This window comes from Strix uralensis, chromosome 3 (assembly GCF_047716275.1).
Source record: "Strix uralensis isolate ZFMK-TIS-50842 chromosome 3, bStrUra1, whole genome shotgun sequence".
Classification (NCBI taxonomy): Eukaryota; Metazoa; Chordata; class Aves; order Strigiformes; family Strigidae; genus Strix; species Strix uralensis.
In genome coordinates, this window is record NC_133974.1 from 132,179,898 (window position 1) to 132,195,486 (window position 15,589).

The 15,589-nt window shown below is 41.0% G+C and overlaps 2 long non-coding RNA genes across 2 annotated transcripts in view; both read right to left on the reverse strand.

Moving 5' to 3' along the window:
- Nucleotides 1-15,589, reverse strand: part of LOC141941557 (uncharacterized) — a 67,057-nt gene that overhangs the window by 10,896 nt on the left and 40,572 nt on the right. The gene's annotated exons all lie outside the window — the stretch shown is intronic.
- On the reverse strand, nucleotides 63-7,253 carry LOC141941559 (uncharacterized). Its single transcript, XR_012628375.1, has 4 exons — nucleotides 7,118-7,253; nucleotides 4,554-4,614; nucleotides 3,395-3,539; nucleotides 63-2,185 (listed from the first exon to the last, which is right to left on the reverse strand). It is a non-coding gene; the product is annotated as an uncharacterized LOC141941559 (long non-coding RNA).

Here is a 15,589-nt window from a genome sequence, read left to right on the forward strand (position 1 = left end):
AGAAGTGAGAGCGAGCTTCCCAGTCAACCCTCACCTATATACTGAGCATGACGTTACCTGAGGTGGAATATTCCATGGGCCAACTCGGGTCTGTTGCTTTGGCTGTGCTTCCCCCCAGCTTCTTGTGTACTTGTGCGTTAGCAGGACATAGGAAGTTGAAAAGTCCTTGATTTCTTCGCAACAACTGAAAACATCTGTACGTTATCATCATTCTCATATCAAATCCCATACTGAATCCAAAACACTGCACTATTCTAGCTGCTAAGAAGGAAAAAAAAAACAAAATTAGCTCTATCCCAGCCAAAACCAGGACACAGGCTCCAAAAGCACGATACCCAGCTGGTCTCCAGGGAGGCTATGGGAGCAAACAGCTGCTGCTGTGGACTGTTACACAACATCTTGAGCTTCGGGCAGACAACCACCCCTCTTCAGGGAGTGTTTATATCTCTTGCTTTGCCTTCCAAATTTACCTGCATTTCTCAAGCATTTGTATACACAGTACCGTTTCCTCTAGAAACCATCTTCTCAAGTACGGTTACTGTAACATCAAGCAGGAGAGAACATTCTCTTTTGCTTTGAGGAAAAAATTATTACGTCATTACCTCTTACAGCTGCTCAAAAAGCAGGGAATACCAAAAGAATTCAACTTCCTGAAGAAAATGTTTAAAGTCATCACTGTTTTGAAATTCTTTAATTATAGTCTCATTTAGAATCCTCAGGCTTCTGAATGGCAGAAAACAAAATATTTGCCTGAGCTTAGCAGATAATAGGCACTCTAAAGATCAAAATATATATTAAAAATTATCTCTAAAAGTATGTCTATACAGTTGCCCTCAAATTTAAGTCAAACATCAGTTTTGTATGCAGAATACATTTGTCCAGGAATACTAACTTACTACAAGATATGGCAGCTGCATGCTTACAAACGTTAACATGCAAATAAAATTAGAAACGGTTTGAGGTCTGTCCTCTTTACCCCTCAGTGGAATTTCAGTCTTACATCTCTGGTTGTATAATATTTTGGTGATTACTTGGCTTTAGGAAAAAAAAAAAAAGTCCTTGCATACTCCAGCAAAACTCAAAAATTGTTTCTTTCTTCAACAAAAGTTTCAGGTATATGAGGAATGCCAGATGAGAATGAAGACTTATAATAGTATCAGAAAAATTCCCATCCCTACTGTATACTAAAAAGCAGCAGAGAAATCAAGGATCACATGAGTAAGGCAAACTGCACAGATACAAAGGAAGTTGTAGGACCCAATGTAGTGCTTTAAATATTAGCTTTGTATTAAGGAATAACAGTATTAAGGTGCTCCCACTGTGCTAAGTGTGCACAAGCACACAGAAATAAATGCCCAATCCAGTATTACCAGGCATCTCTGCATACTTCAGAAGTAGTACATCATGTTTACTCACAGAGCAAATCCCTTCACAGACAGCTGAGCGTATAAAACAGCTTGATTGTGCCTGAAGAGCACAAGCTCTGTCCTCCCTTCTCCCCTCTTTTCCTCCTTGTTTTTCAGATACTTTCCTGGAGTCAAATTAAGTCACTAAAACAGCCCAGCCAAAAGGAGGGGGTGAGGTTAGGAGATGACAGGGACAAGCAGGACTTCATCCTTTCAGTGCTGGCTGGTTATGATCACTGTCTCACAGAACTGCATCCCAGGATTAGCCACATGAGAAAACCCCCCACATGCCTAAGTGGCTGTAGAACAGAGAAGACAGATGTTTAAGAGCAAAAAATACTGTTATTTTCTGATAATTAAGACTGTAAATGAGACCGTGTCTAATTTCATGAACACAAATGGTACCGTGGAAGCCAGTTGTCAACAGAACTAAAACCAAGTATATTTTTCACTTGCACAGCTCAAAATTTGCTACTAATAGTTAGGGCTTACTAACAATAAGCCGATTACTAACAATAGTTAGGCAGGTTAACAATAAGAGGGGTTAGTAAGATTAAGCAGGCTACTGATTAAACAATAAGTAACCACACTACTAACACTGGAAATTCAAGTTGCCAGCATAATGAATTGTTACAAACCATCCCATTACCACATTATTCAGGTCATCAGTCTGTTTTCAAACATAGCCTTCCACACTTACAGATGTACATGGTTCTCATGAAGGACTGCTGTTAACTTGCTGTACCTTTCAATGCATATTTCATGCCATCCTACATTTTCTAAAATAGATAAAAGATAAACAAGTTACATTTGAAATAAGTAGTAAAAGCAACCAAACAAAAATCAGCTTTTATCGCTGTTAATGTGTCTCATTCTGATTAAGTTCTGCTCTGGGGAGCTCAGTCCAGTAACACCTTTATCTCCAAACTGGCATTGCCAAGGGCACCATCACAGCTACTCAGGCAATGAGCTCTCAGATCTAACACTGAAAGGGCCACACAAACAGCCAGGTGTGAGTTAACACACTCCTTGATGACAACCAGTTTGGGGTTTTGAACTCCAAGAGTCTTCTAAGAAAAAAAGCAACCCCCAATATCACACAGCAGAATCTCAGCACAAAGAGCCAAGACTAATCTGACTGACAAAGGGCCTGCTTATGCCACTGCAAAACAGCCATTATTAAGAAATGCCTATCAATGGGTTCATGAAGTTTATAATATTGCAAAACTGTGACACTGCCTGAGGCAGTCACACCAAAAGCACGTGAATGTCAGAGCTGAGACAATAAGCAATTCATACTTAAAAACCAGAAAATAAATTTGCAGAGTTGCCCACTTTGAAGACTGGAAAAAACTATTACTTCCTGCAAACCTCTGTTTCATTTCCTCAGTGAGAATTTCCCATACCCCTTGCTTGTTAACTAGATTCAGTTTATTCCTGGGTGAAACCTCCCTTCTTCTCATAGTCTGTTAATGCCAATTTAATTCAGGCCTAGCAAGCTGAGGCTGAGTTTAACTCTCCTGTGTAGCTGGTTGGGTACCTGTTTGCCTGCTCCAGCTTGTTTCTAACCCTGAGAACTAGCACGCTGCCCTTGTAGCACGCAGGCTCTCCTGTTCGCACAGCTCCCTTGCCTCCCTTTCTCACTGAAAAGCAGCTCAATGTTGCACAGAAATCACCTGCAGCTTCAAACCAGCCATGCAACTTCACTTGTGGGGCTGAGTAGCTTCTGAGAGGAGTATCTAGACTCTTCTAGTTGATCATAGTAGCTAGAGCTATTCTGTACACCCATTTCTCACCGGGTAATATAAGTGCATGCATGAAATAATGAAACAGTTTAAAACAGAAGCAGCCAAGTTGCACTGCTCCTTTCAGGAGCCAGTAATCACCAAGCACATGCCCTCAGTTTTGAGTCTGGGGAAGAATGAAGCTATCTCAGTGACTGCATATTTTTCTGAACACAGGCAATGATACCTCTACAGTTTGCATACCTGACTCAACATCAAGTGGTCTGGGAAGCTGGTAACATCTCTGCATTCTTACAGAGAGCTGAGGCCACGCTACACAAGGGAGACTTTCTCAAAGGCTTTCTGTAGTTCTCCATCTTCTCCAGAAGTGAACAGTTTTCTTTCTTACCTATAAACCAGAGGTACTAATACATTTAACACATTAAAGAAAACACTATCCACCGAACTTGTTATGTTTCTGAAGTTACAAATCACAGGGATATTGTACAATTATGCCACTTTGCGCTGGCTGGAGACATCCTTATTTCCAAATGGGATTAGCCACAGTCATTGACACCCTCAGTAATGGTGAGGCAGTATATATACTGGGTAATATTCAACTTAGTGTAAAGAGTAACTAGGAAAAGGTTGCTCAGTTTTATTCAACAGCTAGTTCTCTTTTAGACACCTCAGACAGTACAATACCGAAGTCTACTGTCCGCCCTCCTCACCCTAATGCAGAGCCAGCAACTCTAAAACTCCATTTTAGGTCACACAGCTGAGCTCAGCACTGTTTACCTGTGAAACACACTCAAATTTAACACTAAATGAAAAGAAAATCCACCCTGGAAGATGTTGCTGTGGAATGAACCCCTACATAACTCCTCTCTCCAGGACAGAGTTGCCACATGCCAAAGAAATTTCCATCCCTTACTATCACTGGGAGCTGAAGGGGCGAGGAAACCCAAGTGGGGAATGTTCAAGTACACCAAGGGCCTTCCAGCATGCAGTCTACAAAGCCTTTTCCTCACCATTCTCACAAGCCCTGTGCCTTGACACAGAAAACTCCAATACCTGCAAAAAACTTTGAATTCCTCAGGCAGAAGACATTCTGGAAGGGCCAAGTATTAGGATAAAAGAACAAAGTCTGTCTTCATGGCAATTAACCTGTAGATGAGATTCCTAATGGTTTCTCAAAATGGAGTGCAAAACAAAGAAACTGTGCAGCAGAGTTTTTCATCTGCACTCATGAATCACCTTGTAGGAAACAAAGTAGTTTCCATGATGTGGTAAGATTATTATTTTCTAATTTTTTACTAATAGTTTTATCAGAACTTCAGTAAAACACATTATCTAAACAGCACAGAGATGCTGAAAACGTGTTTCCCTTTTCTTCTTTGGGTTGTATTCCAACCTAACTCACCACCATACATCAGCCATTCAACAAAGACCTTCGGCTCTGCTATTTCCTTCAGGCAGGCATCCTGTAAAATAATGGAAAAGATCATAACTTGATAAATTATTTGTTATTTGTGCATACGTGTCTGTGGATACCATTCACTTGCCATAAATGAGAACAAAGGGCTGAGGCAGCATGACATACTTGATAAAGTACTTCTGAAATTTTTTTTCTTCACCAACCTATGGTTTCAGAGAACACTTTGAAATTAATTAAAAGTTTTCTTCAGGTGAATGCTTCAGGTGAAAGGGAGCAGTCCCTCTCCTCTCTGCTGGTCACTTACTATGGACAGTGTCCCAGGCTTGTAAAGTCAAGATCAAAAAGTCCTTTTTGAGCACCCAGTAACCCTATTCAACTTGCTAAAATAGTAGAAATAATCTCTGCAAAACACCCCATGCCACAACAAAAGCCCTTTCCAGCCATTTTGGTAAGCATCAGTGCCAGCACAGGAGGGAAGATCAGATGACTGCTAGTAAAGGCGGGGGAGGTCAACAAGGTGAGCTGTTCATTTGTCTCAGTCATAATACACAAGGACATCCTAAGTGTGTGTTTCCTATTTTTTGTTTACGGTACAAAAATCACTTCTCAAATATACTGAGGGATCTGACTGTTGTTTTCCCCAGACTTCTGACATAAGTCTAGTACAGTTATTTTTTACAATCCTTTTGAAAATCCCACCTTTGGTGTTCATTACAGACTTCTCCCTTAAACACAGATCACCTGGGAGACACAGGACAAAATAGGATCTGTTGCCCACATAACCATGCACACAGAAACAACTTTTTCACCAGCAACACTCTGTTGCTGGAAGACATACTTGGTTACAACTTTTTTGGGTTTTTGTTTTGTGGTGTTTTTTTGTTTGCGTTTTTTTTACTAGGCTACTGTGAAATGCAATTTTGCCAGTAGCCACATAAGGTACACAGTGCTATACCAGCACGCCCCTGGAATTCCTCATCTGGATGTAGCCTTAGTACCCACAAAAGAGGCTGAACAGACAATATTAATGTTTCTGCAACATCTACAGTACATCATCTCATCTACAGTAGGACTGTAACCTCCTCACATTGTCCTGCCACAAAGCCTTGAATGAAGTAATTTTTGAGGTGCAAAAAGCAGTCCAGCCACCCCTCTACAACTGGCTAAAACCCTTTAAAATTTAGAGAGAAGGAGACAACAACCCCCTCCCTCCCAAACGCACCCTCACTCCCCAGAAAGACGGGGGAAACAAGATTTTCTATTTTTCCCCACCTCTCAATTCAGTTTAATTCTTTCATATTTCTACAAATTTTCACTCAGTTTACTTTCCTGATCTGTTCCCTTGCCAGCCGTGCTGCTTGTGCCATCGCAAGGGAGAAATGACAATAACAGCAAAGAGGAAAAACCAACCTCCTTCAGCAATAATACCAGCCTAATATGTGCATGAAAGCCTCCCTGAAGACTAGGATGCTCTGCAGTCACACAGGTCTGTTTGGGTCCACTGGCTGTACAGGAGAGCAAGGGAACTGACTGAAGCAGATACCCTGCCAACCATTCAACACCAAAAAAAGCGAAAACACTGCCAATGGCAGACCTTCTTTTAGCAATCAAAATCAATACCCTCAATTCTGCAGCAAATCTGATTTTCCAAAAAGAAAATATCCCTTTTAAGAAAAGAATCCTAACAGAATAGATACGAAAGCTACATTCCAAAGGATGTAATAATTTTCCACATGGGAACTATGACAGTCTTTCAGGCTTTTTTGTTTGTTTGTTTTGTTTGGGTTTGGGGGATTTTTTTGTGGGTGGGTGGGGATTGTGTGGGATTTTTTTAGAACTTCCTACCGCACAAGCAATTTGGACTCTGTATCCCAGACATTTTGCTGCAGAATGTCTACTTACGTCCCAGTCACACAAAGAACAATCACAACAAGAAGTATTGTACTCTGTACTATAAACACTGGTAGAATGAAATAGAAAGATTAAGGAAAAAATAATTAAAAATAGAACTCTTTTCTTTCCAAAGGAAATAACATGATTTTTACCCCAGCGTCTTTTGTCATTGTTATAACAATGGTTCATTTTAGGCCATATCTCACCACGCTTAGAATCAGGAAACCCTGGTACAAATGTCCTACAGCAACTGGGGCTTTGTTTGCACTGTGTGCCTGGGACAGCACTGCAGATTTCAAGGGACTTGCTAGAGGTTAACACAGCTGTTTCAGGGGGTATGTTTTCCTAAAGCACAATTCTTACAATATCTGCAGCACTGGAGAGCTCTGCAGGTTATAAAAGTGAAGGTGACTTGCTGGAACATCTCAGCTCTCTAAAGTCATCTGTTTTGCAATGGGGCAGGTTTAGCGACCAGCTGCTGATCAGATCCAGATCCCAGCTTGATAAAAAGAGGGATACGTGGCAGAAAAGCACTCAGCAGTGCATTTCCAAGCACTCTTACTCCCCTATGTTAGATGTTACAGGAACCACAAGAATTCAGTTCTCATGATTTGACTTGCTAGAGAAAAATTATCCCACTCCCCTTAGTCACATACCGGTGTTGTGACCTGCAAACTCACAGCCCTGGAGAACTAGGAAGTGTAAGGATGTCTTCACTGCTTCCCCCAGTGTTTTGCCAGGAAGAACACAGCTTCACTACCACCACCAACATAGTGTTTCTCTTTATGCTGTAGAAATACAGAGTTCCCATTGAGGATGCATGCTTCTTTCCTAACACGAATGCCAAAAGATCACATTAGTTATTTTTTACTGTACAAAGCTAAAAAGCTGTTTTTCTCTCTATTCAATACCAATGGACATTAAGGGAAACGCTGTGCCCCTTGCAACTTCAATGGTGCAAAACCTGCCCCTTCTTTTTTCATCCCTCCCGATACAGGAAACAAGCAACAAGCCACCTTTCTTTTATATATTTCAAAAGTTAAACCACTTCAGAGTAAGCATGGGAACTGGAAAGAAAACAGCTGTACACTGGCACACATACATCAGCACATCCACATTTCCTCTGATAAGCGCCTTCTCATTTTCCAGAAACAAGATTTTTCCTTTTTCCCTTTCTTTGTCCTTTTGAGCTTGGATTTAACTCTTCAATTTCAAAAAACAGCTTGCTGTGCTTCATATGTCTGTCCTCTCATTTGCTCTGCCTCTCCATCCGGGGTTCCTTCCAGGCACGCTCTCAAATCCTCCATTTTAATTAACAAGCTGCCCTGGGTAGGGGGAAAAGACACCACATGCTCCATGTTAATTTTGAACAACAGCTTAAACGTTCTCCTCTCAGAGTCTGAGCACTTATTTGAAAAAGTGAGATGGAAGGCCGGGACCTAGTAAGGGAAGCGGGTGCTTTGACAGAAACTGGGACCAGGATTTTACCTGCATCTCCCTCAGGAGTCATGTTAAACACTGAAAAGAAATGTTATAGCTGGGCATTTTCCACAAGGAAGACACCAGAATGCCCGCCAGCTCTAGAAATTAGCTATATTAAAGCTGTGCATTATCTTGTCAACATGTAGAACTCTTCTTTAGCAAGTCTATTAATATTAAAATGAAATCATGTAATGTTCCCCCGTTTCCTGGATCTGTCCAAGTCCAATGCTAATTACACTCTGAAGAAGGAAGCTGTTGGCAGACACAGCATGCATCATGCCATAAGGCTGAGTGCTTCTCCTCCTTTCCAGCTGTGCAGAATACAAGAGAGACCTATCTTTCTCCAGAAAGGCAGGAAAGTTTCACGCTCAGGGTCCTCTACATCTCTCAACTGCAGGCCACTGGAGACTGTAGCTCTTCACTAGCTCTCTTGCTGTCTCTCCATTAGCTTCCCTATTCCCCAGCACTGTAGGGGAATACTCTGACCAAGAGGTATACTCATTTCCTGTATCATCTTCAGATTATGATGATGGATCTTCCCGCTGTGATGATTTAAAAGTGTCTTCAAACCTCTGAATCCCTTTAAAAGTTGTTAGCCGATGTCTAAAAATCCAAGACTGACTTTACACTCACTCAAACCACTCTCTAAAGAAGCAACAGCAGCTTAAAGACCTGAGTTCACCTGCACTTGAATTCCTCCCAGCTGCTTAATGGCGTTATCAGTTCTGGCAAGTACTTCCTAGACAAGGAGAGCCTGGAGTTCATTCTAGTGTGTGGGTCACCACAAAGACATCACGCTCATCAGCTTTTGAACAAATTAAATTTGTGGTCAGAGACAAAAATAACATTGGTGAAGATCCAAGACAGACAGCCTTCATTCTCATAATATATTTGGCTCATGAAAAAAAATATAATATGAAGTGGTGTGCTATTTAAGTGAACAGTTATCAGGGAACTTTTAGGATGATGAAAGCAAAGTTTCAAAGCACCTATGTGCAGTAGCTGTATACTGACAGCATTGGGAACAAAACAGTTTTCTTCATCCCCTCTATCCAAGATGTAAAGTTGTATGTCAGAGTCACCTTATCAGGAGGTGCAGGATAGCAGATGCATTAGCAGGGGAAGGAATCAATTCAGTCAATAAAGAAATTGATACCTGTCTATAGTTAGAAAATGCCTTTTACAGAACAAGCTGTTCTTCTGGATCATTGAGAAATAAAATAGTTTTATTGAGTTTCTAAATACACAGATACATGTATAATTAATATTGTCTAACTGCCAGACATTAAGAGTGTTTAGAATTTTAAGTGTTCTCTTCTTTTGTTCTTTCCTTCTCAAGAGTGCATCTAACAACTACAGGGAAAAGAATAGACATGTAAAAGAGTTATGAATTCTCTCCATAATGAGCAGGGGGCTGGTATACAAGGCCTGAAGTAGTGAATACAGAGACTACCCACAGAATCTATTGAGCATGAAAACAGGATTCACGCTTCTCCTCCTGACCCACTGGTGAGTGGCAGGACAGTGGCTTTCTGGCTTCTCCATCCAAAAAGTGCAAATAATATTCATCCACATTCCTAATACTCAATGAGATTGCTGGGCAGAAAGGCCTCGCCCACTCATAAGAACTCCCTAGAACAGAATGCACATATTCACAGGCAGGACTGAATCAGAGCTCCCTGGTAGTGTTAGAAGAGTCTCACTGGGCTGGAAGGCTAGCTGCCTTCAGAGCTCGGAGCAGTCTTCATGAGACGGGCCTGGAACAGGCTGGCAGCACAGGCTCTCCTATCCTTGCAGGTCATCCACTGAACAACGGTCAGCAGGAGAACTAAACTGACCTTCAAGTTTTTGAAGCCTATAGAAGAGGTGAAACAAATCAAAGGGTACTTCTACATGACCATCTCAGTTCGGATGCAGAATGCTTTCGATGCAAATCTTCCAGTTGTCCATGCATCTTGCACTGTGGATCATATCACCGGGTAGTCTTGAAAAAAAAAGCAAATTGGATTATTTTCAGATCAAATCAACCAGAAGATGCATCCCAGCCACCACTGGGCAGCTCATCAAAAGTAAAACTCTTGCAACACGTGGCTCAAACATCAGGTTGTTGCACTGAGAGTTCCCCTCTCCAGATTGCTACACCTGCTAACGAAGACACAGGTAGAGCCTCCAAGTACAGACCAAGGACACTGTGGAAGATCCAGCGGGTGGCAATTGGCTGACAGCAGTGACAGGAGGCCCCACTTCTGGCAGATGCCTCAAGGACAAGAATATGGAAAGAGGAAGACAGCGTGGGGGAAAAAAAAAAGCATAAGCTTCACATTATCTACTTATTTTTCTCCTTTTGAGAAGTTCAAACAAAGTAGGCACCAACTGTGCAGAAAGACTTACTTGGTGTTATAGATAAAATATTTTCTTAACGGTGTAAAAGCACACAATCATCCCATGAAGAAACATCTAATTTTGACTTCACCTATTCCTTGAACAATGTTTTATTAAGATGGGATTTACAGCATGAAATAAACTTAGTGGTATTATTCCAAGTAATCAGTTTTGCCAGCAGACTAAACAAATAATAAACAATGAGCCTTTTGTTACCACTAATGTCATCCAGAAGTGAAAATGTTGACAAAGAGCTGTGTTTAATTCTTTGAGAGTATCCATTAAAAAGCAACCCAAAACACCCAGCAGACATAATCATACTATCAATACTATAGGTTCAGATCCCTTCACCTTGTCTCAAAAATAACTAGAAAAGATGTGCTTGTCAAACAGGAGCTAGACATGACTCCGTATAGAAGAACTGAATATAGCCATTTCTACGTAGAATTCCCTCTGTCATGAAACCCACTCTAATGTACACTGACAAGAAGCACAGAAAATTAAAAAGAAAAGGCACAATCCTCTATAGCTGAAAGGCAGTAGGCTTACCTTCAGAAAGCAGACCTCTTCATTGTCTCTCTCGGCCTGGAGGTGTCTCACGTCTGTATCTTTTCAGTTCAGCTTCCAGTTCCACAATCCTTTTCTGCAAGGCCCCTTTGTCTCTTTTGGACTGCAAAATGAATTTCTCATACTTGTTCTGGATCCTTCTATCCTCTTTGCGGTTTGGACAGTCTGAACCTTGAAGTGCTTCAGCTGTGGGTCTTTTTGAGGGGATCTTTGAAGTGGGCAACTAACTTGGATTTGTTTTCCAGTTTACTCTCTCTAGTACTATCAAAATTAAACCTTCTGAACACTCAATTTTACAGATATTCACGGAGGTAGGAAACCTCTTTCTCCGAGAAGCATTCACAGAGTAACAGAGAAAAAACAATCTTTTTTTTCCTTTTATATACAGGGAAAACAGACTTGGAAGCTGTATAGCTTCTGTGGTGCATAGATTCACAATCTATACACCAAATCCATACCTTAATCGGGACAAAAGTCAGGGGCAGAGGTTTTAAAGCATTTAGAAGGCTTGTAGTCTGCAATCACCCATATGCTTTTGAAAACACCTCTCCAGCCCTCCTTTCACTAACATCTGTTCACCCAGAAGTAGGTGTGTATGCAATTTCATTCATTTCAGCATGCCCTTGACGTGATCCCTGCTCCATTGAGTATCCCCCTTCTGAATTCTTGAAAGAAAGAAAAAATGCTGTAGTCTAACACAGGAAAAAAAGTCCACAAGGCAGGGAGTGAATTCCCCCCTCTAGGCACCTCAGACGTTCAAAATGACTCCCTTACGACTGGACATTACTTACAGCCACAAAAGTGCAAACGCCTACATATATCACAAAAAGCATTAGAGAACATGGCCAAAGGTCTCCTGAAACTAGTCCACACAGAAAATAGAGTTCAAAGTACAGGACTCCCTCTTTCCTTCTTCCTTCTCTGCCTGCTAGTCCTCTATCAACTGTTCTCAGTTACAAAAAAATCAGTGTCTTCCACATCAACAGCTGACAGGTATAAAAGCAAAAAAGAAAAAAATTTTTGGAGAAGATGAGGGAAGCACTAGGATTTTTGTAACAGATGAAGATGGGCCATAGAAGCAAAACAAAATTAAGAAGCACCAACAGAATTAAGTTGAATTTTTATACAGTCTTGTTCCTCATGACTAACAAACAGCTCCAAATTTACCGTGGTATAATGGAGCTTTTCTAAATCTCAGTTTGTACCAGTAAAAGTCAGAAATAGAAGTTGGAAATGAACAGAATTACACTCTTCAAATGTAGCACGAGCAGCATGTCAGTGCGTGTCCCTACTTGCTGTTTCTCAGAAGAACACAAAGCATATTTACCAACCACAGTTTGATTACAATTAGATAGACAGCAAAAAACTTTGGCTTCACCTTGCTTTCATTTGGATTTTCAAGAAACTCCTTTTTTTTTTCCCTTGGATTCTTCTGAGCAGAAAGTGCACAGTTTGTCTTCAATTAGAACAGAAATAGTAGAAGATCAATAAAGAGTTTCATCAGAATAATAATAATAAAATCCAATATGTCTCATGGAACCATAATTTATACTTTCTACAGAGGTGATTTTCTGTTGGTAAAGTCAGTAAAAGACTTTCTTAATAAACAAGTTTTGGTTACAAATTAAAATACAGCCTCATGAAAGCATCTGTCTGTAGAACTGGCCATGCTATGCAAACTGAGTGACACTACAGAAGTATTACTCACTAGACAGCAAGTTTTGTTCAGAAAGCTTCACATCTGCTACAGCACCACAATGAATTTAACCTAAATAAAAAGCAGCGTACTATTATTTCCATACATGCTGTCATGGGATTATCTGAATCAAAGAGTCACTCGAGTAACACCGAGGCACTGCATCAGTGTTTTGCAACGCTATAAACCACCATTTGAGTCACAACAACCCCCAGTAGCGCTACAGGCTTGGGGAAGAGCGGCTGGAAAGCTGCCTGGCAGAAAAGGACCTGGGGGTGTTGGTCGACAGCCAGCTGAACATGAGCCAGCAGTGTGCCCAGGTGGCCAAGAAGGCCAATGGCATCCTGGCTTGTATCAGCAATAGCGTGGCCAGCAGGGACAGGGAAGGGATCTTACCCCTGTACTCGGCACTGGTGAGGCCGCACCTCGATGACTGGGTTCAGTTTTGGGCCTCTCACTACAAAAAGGACATTGAATGACTCGAGTGTGTCCAGAGAAGGGCAACGGAGCTGGTGCAGGGTCTGGAGCCCAGGTCTGAAGGGGAGCGGCTGAGGGAACTGGGGGGGTTTAGTCTGGAGAAGAGGAGGCTGAGGGGAGACCTCATCGCCCTCTACAACTACCTGAAGGGAGGGTGCAGAGAGGTAGCGGTCGGTCTCTTCTCTCAAGTAAGAAGCAATAGGACAAGAGAGAATGGCCTCAAACTGCACCAGGGGAGTTTTATATTGGATATTTGGAAAAATTTTTTCACCAAAAAGGTTGTCAAGCACTGGAACAGGCTACCCAGGGAAGCGGTTGAGCCTCCATCCCTGAAGGTGTTTAAAAGTGTAGATGTGGTGCTTAGGGCCATGGTTTAGTGGTGGATTTGGCAGTGTCAGGTTAACGGTTGGGCTCAGTGATCTTAAAGGTCTTTTCCAACCTAAACAATTCTATGATTTAAGGGCTTTAACGGATATTTAATATTCAGCCTCCAACCCAGGGAGAGAAATATCCAACTTTACTTCCAGTTTCTCTTCAATGTATTCACACTTCCTGCAATATACCAGGAAGGACAGCATGCTATACCCAGTTCAACATTATGCAATTACAATAACCTCTCTCACCTCCAAACCCTTAAATGGCAAACTATTACTTACTAGCTATAGCCCAACTAAGAGATGAGACTGGGACAGAAAAAAACATTGTCTCAAAATAGCGCTTAGGTGAGAGACCAAACTCCACACAGCTACAGAGAAGAGGAAGGATGCTAGGAGTCCTTCTGGTACACCATTTTTTGCCTTGCTAGTGGTTCTATCCATTTTTTAAAATCAACAGTGACTTAGTAGTTGCATCCTAAATATCAGACTCCTCTAGGACAGAGGATTTAATTGTCCACGGGAGTTAACAATGCTGATGGTTGGTTCTGTTCATAATTTCCCATGGAGCAGGGTAAGAAGCCTCTGAATTTTGCCACTTTTGCAGCTGTCTATGCTTAATACAACTTTAAAAATAGTAGCTTTAACTGTGTGGCATCGTGTGAAAGCTCTAATCAACAGCAGAGGCTCTAAGGCTGCCCTTTTGCAGACCCAGGAAGAAACTACATCATATGCTTGCATACTGCCTATGTTTATATGCATGAGAAATGCATACCTAACTCATTTTTCACTTGTGATACTTCACAATTAGAAATAAAAGCGGTAGGGGTTAGAGAAAGTTGGGTGGAGTATTCATCTAAATCTACTCATAAGAAAATCAAATACTTTAGATTCCATAGAAGCTGGGTGAACTCACCCAGAAGAGCCACCTGCCTACCACAAATATATGAGTTCTCACGATCTGCTGCAAAAACACTGCCAGGAACAGGAAAAAAATATCTACGTTATACCTGACAAGCACTATCTTAAATTAGGGAGGTCATCATAGTCTGATTTTTGATCCGTCTCACTTTATAGGCATGGCTTTTTACTCCAAAAGAAGTGATAAAAAGCAGTTTCCAGGGGAGCTGAAGAAACGAAAGATGTGTGTAAGTTTTGATACTGGAAAAAATTGTCCAACATCATTTCAGGGAATTATAGAGCAAGACACTTGCACTCCTTCCACATCCCTTCTAAGGGTTTGTCTTATAGGCTCACCCATATTAAAAAAAAAAAGCACTGGGAGCAGTAATGCACACAACAGATACGTTAGGATTAGCACGCTAGGGAAACCATTTTGGAGTCAAGAATGCTGAAGTAGAGAAGTATAAATGATCTTATTATTTCTGCAGCACTTACTAGAAAAGTATTAGCTAGCACAAGGAAAGGAGCACTTCTGCAGAGAAGAAAATGAGTGTTTTGCCATGATCTTCAGGGGATCATCACCCCAGAACCAAGTTCTGCTTCCATAAATAAGATAAGCCCAAAAGGTCTTGTATTTCTGTGGGACTGCTCCTGACAGTACCCTGAACAGGACTGGACTCCTGTTCCCTTCTATCCAGAAAAGTTGACAAATGAAATGATGTTTCTGAAATCTTAATCCAAATTATCATTGCTGTATGGGAAAGTTTTGCACATGACAAAACTATCATGATTAATTGCATCTACGTAGCAGAAGTACCTCATGACCACTGAGCCTGAAGCTGTGCTAGGAACTACATAGTGTAAAAATAGTTCCCAAGAGTTTATAATCTAAGCAATTAGGGCAGAAAAAGCTACATTCTTATTACAAATAGGCCTTATAGGCATGTTATACATATTTTAATAAGGATTTATCTATGATTCCAAACTGATTTTATCAGTGTTTTTACTTTCTAATTCAGAAAAATACTACAGTGTGACTAATTTCTCCCACAGAAAAAGAAAAGGAATTAACAACAGTACTTTTTAATAGGAATAGTACCTCTTAATCAGTGCTTTAGTGTTTTATTAAAATTCCTGCTATTAGAGAAATGCCAAACTCTGCATTCAAAACATACCTGCAGGTCTCCTTATTGCAATATTATTTTCAGTAAACAAATATACATTTTTAAGGCTTCTTCTAATATATT